Source organism: Staurois parvus, unplaced genomic scaffold (assembly GCF_062004578.1).
Source record: "Staurois parvus isolate SC_StPar_1 unplaced genomic scaffold, SC_StPar_1.0 ptg001923l, whole genome shotgun sequence".
Taxonomy (NCBI): domain Eukaryota; kingdom Metazoa; phylum Chordata; class Amphibia; order Anura; family Ranidae; genus Staurois; species Staurois parvus.
The window spans coordinates 154,459-167,360 of NW_028319719.1; positions in this window are offsets into that span (position 1 = coordinate 154,459).

The window sequence follows — 12,902 nt, forward strand, 5'->3', positions numbered from 1 at the left end:
CAAAATGTCGCCTTAAGAGTTCCCTTCACTGGAACTAGGGGGCCAAGCCCAACCCCTGAAAAACAACCCCACACCATAATCCCCCCTCCACCAAACTTTACACTTGGCACAATGCAGTCAGGCAAGTACCGTTCTCCTGGCCACCGCCAAACCCAGACACGTCCATTGGATTGCCAGACAGAGAAGCGTGATTGGTCCCTCCAGAGAACACGTCTCCTCTGCTCTAGAGTCCAGTGGCGGCGTGCTTTACACCACGGCATCCAACACTTTGCATTGCACTTGGTGATGAAAGGCTTGGATGCAGCTGCTCGGCCATGGAAACCCATTCCATGAAGCTCTCTACGCACTGTTCTTGGGCTCATCTGAAGTTCACACCAAGTTTGGAGGTCTTTAGCTATTGACTCTGCAGACAGTTGGCGACTTCTACGCACTGTGCGCTTCAGCATGCGCTGACCCCGTCCTGTCATGTGACGTGGCCTACCACTTGGTGGCTGAGTGGCTGTTGTTCCCAGTTGCTTCCACTTTGTTATAATCCCACTAACAGTTGAACGTGGAATATTTAGTAGCCAGGAAATGTCACGGATGGACTTATTGCACAGGTGGCCACCTATCACGGGACCACGCTTGGAGTCACTGAGCTCCTGAGAGAGACCCATTCTTTCACCAATGTTTGTAAAAGCAGTCTGCATGCCTTGGGGCTTGACTGTATACACCTGTGTCCATGGAGGGGATTGGAACACCTGAATCACATGATTGGGAGAGGATTGGAACACCTGAATCACATGATATGGAGGGGATTGGAACACCTGAATCACATGATATGGAGGGGATTGGAACACCTGAATCACATGATTTTGAGGTCGGGCCCGATACGTCTGGCAATATAGTGTTCATTTACACCCCATTCACAGTCGCACCCTATTGTCCACAATTGGAGCGGTCATATCGGTGCGGCTCCAACCATTTCTAAAGCAGTACATGCACTACTTTTGGTGCGATTTACATAGACCTCTGTATCAGATGTCTTGCAAATCGCACCTGAAATCGGCGGGTCCCTGACTTTCAAATCCTGCGACTTCAATGTAAGTCGCACGATTTCATGATGTGCTTGATGTGAACGGGGACTAAAGGGTCTCTTGTATCGTCTGCCTTGAGTTCAGCTTTAAAACCCGTTCTCCTCCATGAACTCTTGTCCTCTTTCTCTCCCTCTCTCTCCAGCCCCAGGGATGCAAATTTCGGCAAGTTGAAATGATCTACGTGCCGATTGGCCCCTCTGTACCCTTTAATGTCATGGTAGGGGCAGGTTATGAACTTTGCCCAAGGCCAACGATTGCCCCTTAATTCACCAACCGGAGGGAAGCCGCTTCCTAAGAAACCGTAAGTGGCGGCAGCCTTTTGCCGATAAATGTTTTTGGAACAATTTAATTCTTGAGAGCTCAGATCTACATATACAGAACATACACGACATGGACATGTCTACCATCACCTATAGAAAGCCTCTATATAGGAGCTCCAGAGACCAGTGAGCTGGAAAATGCAGTCACTGCGAGGAGAGCTGCTAATAAATTGGGAGCAGTGAACTGGGCCGGGTTTGGGTAATGGAAGGTTCAGCAAACCCGGTGGGAAGTCTGCGGACCCTGAACTTAGTGCCGAACCCCTCGGGAGGTGAAACTAGGTATTTCTCCAGGTCCTTCTTCAAGGCTTGTAGGCAAGCTATTGTTGAAACAAAGGGCATGGAGAGCTGGGCATTGCCATGGGGGACATGGACCAATGCAAATATATATAGAAAAAAAAATTCTTAGTAGGGGAGAGAGTCTTCTTCAGGGGCAATGTTGACTAGGGGAGAGGGTCTTCTTCAGGGGCAACGTTGACTAGGGGACAGGGTCTTCTTCAGGGGCAACCTTGACTAGGGGAGAGGGTCTTCTTCAGGGGCAACGTTGACTAGAGGAGAGAGTCTTCTTCAGGGGCAACGTTGACTAGGGGACAGGGTCTTCTTCAGGGGCAACCTTGACTAGGGGAGAGGGTCTTCTTCAGGGGCAACGTTGACTACGGGAGAGGGTCTTCTTCAGGGGCAACGTTGACTAGGGGAGAGAGTCTTCTTCAGGGGCAACGTTGACTAGGGGAGAGAGTCTTCTTCAGGGGCAACGTTGACTAGGGGAGAGGGTCTTCTTCAGGGCCAACGTTGACTAGGGGATGCCCAAAATCTACATGTGGTTTGGTGAAACGGAATGATGGTGGGGCATTCCCCTTACAACACAAACCAGACCCCTTTCCAGGTTTGCAGTCTGGGTGGCTAGGAAAGGGAGGGCAGTGAGCTTGTACCAGACCTGGTCACATGACCAGGAATGGGGATGGGGGGGGGTACTTCAAATCCTCTCCACCCTTGTCCTTCCCTGTTGAGGGACAAGCTCCTCTCCCTCAGATACTGTCCCCCAAAAGGGATCTAGAGTTATGGAGGGGGGGAGGGGAGGGTTGCGGCTGTAGCTTATGACAGAATCTGGAAGCCCCTTGGGGTAGAAGGGTTGGTAAAAACACACGGTTAAGCAGCGTTCTTACTGCTCCCTCCAATCACTCTCCCTTAAGCTGCAAAGGTATTGGTTTGGGGTGGGGAATGATCCCTCCTGTTGCATTTGGTACCGCTCGCTGAATGCGACTCAGTCGCTGGAATGGGACTGCGCCACAAGCTTTCCTTTCATCTTTCTTTCTTAGATTCTTTTTCTTTTCTATATCTCTCTCATTTCTCCTTTGCCACCCTAACACATTTCCTTTCCCTTTCCTTTGTTTTTTCTTTTCTTTCCCTTTCCTTTCCTCTCCCTTCCCTCTTCTTTTCTTTTCATTTCTCTCCCTTTTTTCAGTTTCCTTTTCTCCTTTCTTTTTCTTTTCCTTTCCCCTTTCCTTCCCTTCCCTTTCCTTTCCTCTCTTTTTTCCTTTCCTTTCCCCTTTCCTTTCCCCGTTCCTTTCCTTTTCCCTTTCCTTTTCCCTTTCCCCTTTCCCCTTTCCTTTTCCCTTTTCCTTTCCCTTTCATCTCACTCTCTCCCTCTTGAATTTCTATTCCCAACTCCACCTTTTGAGGTGGATTGAACACAGCGGTGGAAGAGGATCCTAATAAACGTTGGGAAGACACACAGACCGTTTCTCGCACAGGACTTGTATTTGGACATTGTTGTGTAACATAGTTCTGATATTTGGTGTATATCGGGTATATACCTCCCAGGGACAGAACGAATACACAGAAGGAATACACAGAAGGAATACACAGAAGGAATACACAGAAGGAATACACAGAAGGGAGACGTATCGATTCAACTGTGTTACTTTTGATAACAACTATGATAATCAGAATGATGAGGAGGAGGAAGAAGAGGAGGAGGAGGTGTTTGTTATCCAATGATGATGATTATTATGAATATTGGTATTAATAGTACTATTTGGTGTTTATTATCTCAGATTTATTGATGATGATGATTAGTAGTAGTTGTAGTATTGGGTGCTTGTTATCTCCTATAGCGATGATGATGGAGATGAGGAGGAGGAGTAGTATTGGGTGTTTGTTATCCTATACGATGGCTGCCCCTGGATGATGATGATGATGATGATAATGAGGAGGAGGAGCAGTAGTATTGGGTGTTTGTTATCTCTTATATCGATGATGATGGAGATGAGGAGGAGGAGTAGCATTGGGTGTTTGTTATCCTATATGATGTCTGCACTTGGATGATGATGAGGAGGAGGAGGAGTACTGGGTGTCTGGTATCCTACAGTTGCAAGAAAAAGTATGTGAACCCCTTGGGATTACGTGGAGTTTTGCATGAATTGGGCATAAAATGTGCTCTGAACGTCATCTAAGTCACAACAATAGAAGAACACAGTCTGCTGAACATAATACTACACAAACATTAGATGTTGCCATGGTTTAATTGCACATAACATGTAAACATTCACAGTGCAGGGAGGAAAAAGTATGTGAGGCCCTAGCTTAATGACTTCTCCCAGAGCTAATTGGAGCCAAGAGTGAGCCAACCTTGACTCCAATCAGTGTGATGATATTGGATGTGTTGCTGACAGCTGTCCTGCCCTTAAAAAACACACACCTGTTTTGGGTTTACTGGTTTCAAGAAGCACTGTCTGATGTGAACCATGCCTCGCAGAAAAGAGCTCTCAGAAGACCTACCATCAAGAATTGTTGACTTGCATGAAGCTGGAAAGGGTTACAAAAGTATCTCCTTGAGCCTTGATGTTCATGTGTCCACGGTAAGACAGACTGTCTACAAATGGAGAAAGTTTAGCACTGTTGCTACTCTCCCTAGGCGCGGTCGTCCTGTAAAAATGACTGCAAGAGCACAGCGCAGAATGCTGCATGAGGTAAAGAAGAATCCCAGAGTGTCAGCTAAAGACCTACAGAAATCTCTGGCACATGCTAACATTTTTGTTGACACATCTACAATAAGGAAAACATTAAACAAGAATGGAGTACATGGGAGGACACCACGGAGGAAGCCATTGCTGTCCAAAAAGAAGATTGTAGCACGTTTGAAGTTTGCAAAAGAGCACCTGGATGTTCCACAGCACTACTGGCAGAATATACTGTGGACAGATGACACCAAGATTGAGTTGTTTGGGAAGAACACACAACACTATGTGTGGAGAAAAAAAGGCACAGCACACCAACATCAAAACCTCAGCCCCACTGTGAAACATGGCGGAGGGAGCATCATGGTTTGGGGCTGCTTTGCTGCCTCAGGGCTGGACGGATTGTTGTCATTGATGGGAAAATGAATTCCAGAGTTTATCAAGACATTTTGCAGGAAAACGTACGACCATCTGTCCGCCAACTGAAGCTCCGCAGAGGATGGGTGATGCAACAGGACAATGACCCAAAGCATACAAGTCATTCAACAAAACAATGGCTGCAACAGCACAGAATACGCCTTCTGGAGTGGCCCAGTCAGAGTCCTGACCTCAACCCCATTGAAATGCTGTGGCATGACCTTAGGAGAGCGATTCACACCAGACATCCCCAGAATATTGCTACACTGAAACAGTTTTGTGAAGAGGAGTGGTCCAAAATGACTCCAGATCGTTGTGCAGGTCTGATCTGCAACTACAGGAAACGTTTGGTTGAGGTTATTGCTGCCAAAGGAGGGTCAACCAGTTATTAAGTCCAAAGGTTCACATACTTTTTCCTCCCTGCACTGTGAATGTTTACATGTTATGTGCAATTAAACCATGGCAGCATCTAATGTTTGTGTAGTATCATGTTCAGCAGACTGTGTTCTTCTATTGTTGTGACTTAGATGATGTTCAGAGCACATTTTATGCCCAATTCATGCAAAACTCCACGTAATCCCAAGGGGTTCACATACTTTTTCTTGCAACTGTATATGATGTCTGCACGTGTATAATGATGATAATGAGGAGGAGGAGGATGATGATGAGGTGTAGTACTGGGTGTCTGTTATCCTCTATAATGTCTGCACGTGTATGATGATGATGATGATGCGGAGTAGTACTGGGTGTCTGTTATCCTCTATGATGTCTGCACGTGTATGATGATGAGGAGGAGGAGTAGTAGTACTGGGTGTCTGTTATCCTCTATGATGTCTGCACGTGTATGATGATGATGATGAGGAGGAGGAGTAGTACTGGGTGTCTGTTATCCTCTATGATGTCTGCACGTGTATAATGATGATGAGGAGGAGGAGGAGTAGTACTGGGTGTCTGTTATCCTCTATGATGTCTGCACGTGTATGATGAGGAGGAGGAGTAGTACTGGGTGTCTGTTATCCTCTATGATGTCTGCACGTGTATGATGATGAGGAGGAGGAGGAGGAGGAGTAGTACTGGGTGTCTGTTATCCTCTATGATGTCTGCACGTGTATGATGATGATGAGGAGGAGTAGTAGTACTGGGTGTCTGTTATCCTCTATGATGTCTGCACGTGTATGATGATGATGATGAGGAGGAGGAGTAGTACTGGGTGTCTGTTATCCTCTATGATGTCTGCACGTGTATGATGATGAGGAGGAGGAGTAGTAGTAGTACTGGGTGTCTGTTATCCTCTATGATGTCTGCACGTGTATAATGATGATGATGAGGAGGAGGAGTAGTACTGGGTGTCTGTTATCCTCTATGATGTCTGCACGTGTATAATGATGATGAGGAGGAGGAGGAGTAGTAGTACTGGGTGTCTGTTATCCTCTATGATGTCTGCACGTGTATGATGATGAGGAGGAGGAGTAGTAGTACTGGGTGTCTGTTATCCTCTATGATGTCTGCACGTGTATAATGATGATGAGGAGGAGGAGGAGTAGTACTGGGTGTCTGTTATCCTCTATGATGTCTGCACATGTATAATGACTTTGTATCATTGAGATCAGAAGTTTCCTGTCCGGATTCTCTGCGATAACCGCGCTGTTTAGGCCGTTACATTGTATTCAGGTCGGTGACTTTGCGATACAAATCTGCGTGCGGCATGGCCGATGGCGTGACCGATGGCGTGACCGATGGTGTGGCCGATGGCGTGACCGATGGCGTGGCCGATGGCGTGACCGATGGCGTGACGCGTATTCGTTCCTCTGATGAAAACAGAGAAAACCCGTAAACCGATTGTAACTTTCTAAGGATGAGTCTATGGAGGCCGTTGGCCGTCATGGCCGCCCGCCCTTTGTTTCAGACCGTCCTACTTCTACTAATTCCTGGAGAGCAGAGTCGCTCTCATTGTTCGCTCCGGCGATGGCGATTGTTTTTTGTGTCAAGTGCCCCCCCCCCCCCCCCCCCGTCGAGGCGATTTCCTGTACAGAACCTTCGAGGAATCAAAGCTCTCACTTCTAAACTTGGAAAGTGCACTTTGTGAGAAATCGTTCCCCGAAAAATTTCTGGCGAGGATTCGGATTTGTCGATTTAATAGGGGGGGGTCACACCTGAGCTGGGGAGTCTTGGCCCCCCGCCCGCCTCCACCAACCTTTGTCTGGCTGTGGATCCAGGGGAAAGGCGTAGGGGAGGGGGGGGTGGGGGGGTGCGAGGAGCGAGTTTCTCTGTTTCTCCTCGCACAAAGAGAAGAGAACAGCGATGAATCCTGCAGACAGGCCGAGGCGCTCAATACGAGTGCAGCATCCCATGGCACCGAGCTCCCCCTCCGCCCCAAACCTGACCAAACGGGGCCCCTTTTCGTCAGGCGCACCATAATCCCCCCCTGACAACCTAGAGTGAGACGGATCGCATTACAGCCCCCTCGCGCTGGCCTCAGAGGTGGGGCGGCGATATTAGGGGGGCTGCGTGCCTCGCACACCCCTCAACCCGCTACGGAGACTGCGCAGCGCCCCTCCCCCCCCAGATTCTACGCCACCCCCCCATCTATATACTGCACATACATCGAACATGCAGCACAGGTGCTGGGCCCCACCATATGCGTCCTGAAAAAGGGGGGGGGCGTGGGGGGGGGGCGCGGTCATGTGGCTGCAATAAAGCTTTCACATTGCAACAAAGGTCACTGCGCGATAGTGGTACCCCACTGATGCGATTGCGCGCAGTTCTGGTTGCGGTTCCGTAGGTGGCGCTGTGGGGGGGGGATGCTGGAGACAAGGCTATAGATCGCGGGATTAATTATTAAAACGCCGTTTTATCGTTAATGGGGGTTTAACGTACGCCAAATTAACCCTTCTTGTCACCCCCCCCTCCAAAAAAAAAAGTCATTAAAGTTCAGGAAACTTGGATGGTAAGCCGCTATCCCCAAGAGCTTACAGTCTATTCCGAAAAAAGGGGCGTATTTAAATAAAGTCCAAATATCAGCCGACGCTCTCCTTCCATTGTTCTGAGGACGCCACAACGCTGAAATCTTATTGGCTGAGCCCAGATGTGTTTTGGCAAATGGAAAATATAATCGTGACAACGGAATAGTTCTAGGAGCTTACAATCTAATGCCATAATCAACGGCTTGGCGCAGGACAGGCCAGTGCGGGGAATGCGGGAAAAGATTGGATGTCCGCTACAGGAACACTTCTAGCGTTTTATCGCCAGGCCTGTATGTGTTAATTCCTGATAGGACGGGAGCCGCACGGAGCGCTGGAGCAGGTTCCATTCCACGCCAAAGATTTTGCGATTCTGCAGCGCCCCCGTGTGTCTGCGTCCAGGATATCGCCCTCACATTGTTCTTTGTCTGTAATCAGCCCATGTGCTCCCTTGTCACGCAATCTACAAAAAGGGGGTGTGACCGCTCCGGCATGTACAGGCGAGAAAAATCCCAAATTTATCAGTGACATCACCGCCCTCCAGATATAAGATGTATTATACAGAGTGACATCACCGCCCTCCAGATATAAGATGTATTATACAGAGTGACATCACCGCCCTCCAGATATAAGATATATTATACAGAGTGACATCACCGCCCTCCAGATATAAGATATATTATACAGAGTGACATCACCGCCCTCCAGATATAAGATATATTATACAGGAGTGACATCACCGCCCTCCAGATATAAGATATAATATACAGAGTGACATCACCGCCCTCCAGATATAAGATATATTTTACAGAGTGACATCACCGCCCTCCAGATATAAGATATATTATACAGAGTGACATCACCGCCCTCCGGATATAAGATATATTATACAGAGTGACATCACCGCCCTCCAGATATAAGATATATTATACAGAGTGACATCACCGCCCTCCAGATATAAGATATATTATACAGAGTGACATCACCGCCCTCCAGATATAAGATATATTATACAGAGTGACATCACCGCCCTCCAGATATAAGATATATTATACAGGAGTGACATCACCGCCCTCCGGATATAAGATATATTATACAGAGTGACATCACCGCCCTCCGGATATAAGATATATTATACAGAGTGACATCACCGCCCTCCGGATATAAGATATATTATACAGAGTGACATCACCGCCCTCCGGATATAAGATATATTATACAGAGTGACATCACCGCCCTCCGGATATAAGATATATTATACAGAGTGACATCACCGCCCTCCGGATATAAGATATATTATACAGAGTGACATCACCGCCCTCCAGATATAAGATATATTATACAGAGTGACATCACCGCCCTCCAGATATAAAATATATTATACAGAGTGACATCACCGCCCTCCAGATATAAGATATATTATACAGAGTGACATCACCGCCCTCCAGATATAAGATATATTATACAGAGTGACATCACCGCCCTCCGGATATAAGATATATTATACAGAGTGACATCACCGCCCTCCGGATATAAGATATATTATACAGGAGTGACATCACCGCCCTCCGGATATAAGATATATTATACAGAGTGACATCACCGCCCTCCGGATATAAGATATATTATACAGAGTGACATCACCGCCCTCCAGATATAAGATATATTATACAGAGTGACATCACCGCCCTCCGGATATAAGATATATTATACAGAGTGACATCACCGCCCTCCGGATATAAGATATATTATACAGAGTGACATCACCGCCCTCCGGATATAAGATATATTATACAGAGTGACATCACCACCCTCCGGATATAAGATATATTATACAGAGTGACATCACCACTCTCCAGATATAAGATATATTATACAGAGTGACATCACCGCCCTCCAGATATAAGATATAATATACAGAGTGACATCACCGCCCTCCAGATATAAGATATATTATACAGAGTGACATCACCGCCCTCCAGATATAAGATATATTATACAGAGTGACATCACCGCCCTCCAGATATAAGATATATTATACAGGAGTGACATCACCGCCCTCCAGATATAAGATATATTATACAGGAGTGACATCACCGCCCTCCAGATATAAGATATATTATACAGAGTGACATCACCGCCCTCCAGATATAAGATATATTATACAGAGTGACATCACCGCTCTCCAGATATAAGATATATTATACAGGAGTGACATCACCGCCCTCCGGATATAAGATATATTATACAGGAGTGACATCACCGCCCTCCGGATATAAGATATATTATACAGAGTGACATCACCGCCCTCCGGATATAAGATATATTATACAGAGTGACATCACCGCCCTCCAGATATAAGATGTATTATACAGAGTGACATCACCGCCCTCCAGATATAAGATATATTATACAGAGTGACATCACCGCCCTCCAGATATAAGATATATTATACAGAGTGACATCACCGCCCTCCAGATATAAGATATATTATACAGGAGTGACATCACCGCCCTCCAGATATAAGATATAATATACAGAGTGACATCACCGCCCTCCAGATATAAGATATATTTTACAGAGTGACATCACCGCCCTCCAGATATAAGATATATTATACAGAGTGACATCACCGCCCTCCGGATATAAGATATATTATACAGAGTGACATCACCGCCCTCCAGATATAAGATATATTATACAGAGTGACATCACCGCCCTCCAGATATAAGATATATTATACAGGAGTGACATCACCGCCCTCCGGATATAAGATATATTATACAGAGTGACATCACCGCCCTCCGGATATAAGATATATTATACAGAGTGACATCACCGCCCTCCGGATATAAGATATATTATACAGAGTGACATCACCGCCCTCCGGATATAAGATATATTATACAGAGTGACATCACCGCCCTCCGGATATAAGATATATTATACAGAGTGACATCACCGCCCTCCGGATATAAGATATATTATACAGAGTGACATCACCGCCCTCCAGATATAAGATATATTATACAGGAGTGACATCACCGCCCTCCGGATATAAGATATATTATACAGAGTGACATCACCGCCCTCCGGATATAAGATATATTATACAGAGTGACATCACCGCCCTCCAGATATAAGATATATTATACAGAGTGACATCACCGCCCTCCAGATATAAAATATATTATACAGAGTGACATCACCGCCCTCCAGATATAAGATATATTATACAGAGTGACATCACCGCCCTCCAGATATAAGATATATTATACAGAGTGACATCACCGCCCTCCGGATATAAGATATATTATACAGAGTGACATCACCGCCCTCCGGATATAAGATATATTATACAGGAGTGACATCACCGCCCTCCGGATATAAGATATATTATACAGAGTGACATCACCGCCCTCCAGATATAAGATATATTATACAGAGTGACATCACCGCCCTCCGGATATAAGATATATTATACAGAGTGACATCACCGCCCTCCGGATATAAGATATATTATACAGAGTGACATCACCGCCCTCCGGATATAAGATATATTATACAGAGTGACATCACCACCCTCCGGATATAAGATATATTATACAGAGTGACATCACCACTCTCCAGATATAAGATATATTATACAGAGTGACATCACCGCCCTCCAGATATAAGATATAATATACAGAGTGACATCACCGCCCTCCAGATATAAGATATATTATACAGAGTGACATCACCGCCCTCCAGATATAAGATATATTATACAGAGTGACATCACCGCCCTCCAGATATAAGATATATTATACAGGAGTGACATCACCGCCCTCCAGATATAAGATATATTATACAGGAGTGACATCACCGCCCTCCAGATATAAGATATATTATACAGAGTGACATCACCGCCCTCCAGATATAAGATATATTATACAGAGTGACATCACCGCTCTCCAGATATAAGATATATTATACAGGAGTGACATCACCGCCCTCCGGATATAAGATATATTATACAGGAGTGACATCACCGCCCTCCGGATATAAGATATATTATACAGAGTGACATCACCGCCCTCCGGATATAAGATATATTATACAGAGTGACATCACCGCCCTCCAGATATAAGATATATTATACAGAGTGACATCACCGCCCTCCAGATATAAGATATATTATACAGAGTGACATCACCGCCCTCCAGATATAAGATATATTATACAGAGTGACATCACCGCCCTCCAGATATAAGATATATTATACAGAGTGACATCACCGCCCTCCAGATATAAGATATATTATACAGAGTGACATCACCGCCCTCCAGATATAAGATATATTATACAGAGTGACATCACCGCCCTCCAGATATAAGATATATTATACAGGAGTGACATCACCGCCCTCCAGATATAAGATATATTATACAGGAGTGACATCACCGCCCTCCAGATATAAGATATATTATACAGAGTGACATCACCGCCCTCCAGATATAAGATATATTATACAGAGTGACATCACCGCTCTCCAGATATAAGATATATTATACAGGAGTGACATCACCGCCCTCCGGATATAAGATATATTATACAGGAGTGACATCACCGCCCTCCGGATATAAGATATATTATACAGAGTGACATCACCGCCCTCCGGATATAAGATATATTATACAGAGTGACATCACCGCCCTCCAGATATAAGATATATTATACAGAGTGACATCACCGCCCTCCAGATATAAGATATATTATACAGAGTGACATCACCGCCCTCCAGATATAAGATATATTATACAGAGTGACATCACCGCCCTCCAGATATAAGATATATTATACAGAGTGACATCACCGCCCTCCAGATATAAGATATATTATACAGAGTGACATCACCGCCCTCCAGATATAAGATATATTATAGAGTGACATCACCGCCCTCCGGATATAAGATATATTATACAGAGTGACATCACTGCCCTCCAGATATAAGATACACTGTATTGCCAGACATATTGGCCCCGCCCTCCCAATCATGTGATTCAGGTGTTCCAATCCCCTCCCAATCATGTGATTCAGGTGTTCCCATCCCCTCCATATCATGTGATTCAGGTGTTCCAATCCCCTCCATGGACACAGGTGTATACAATCCATCCCCTAGGCATGCAGACT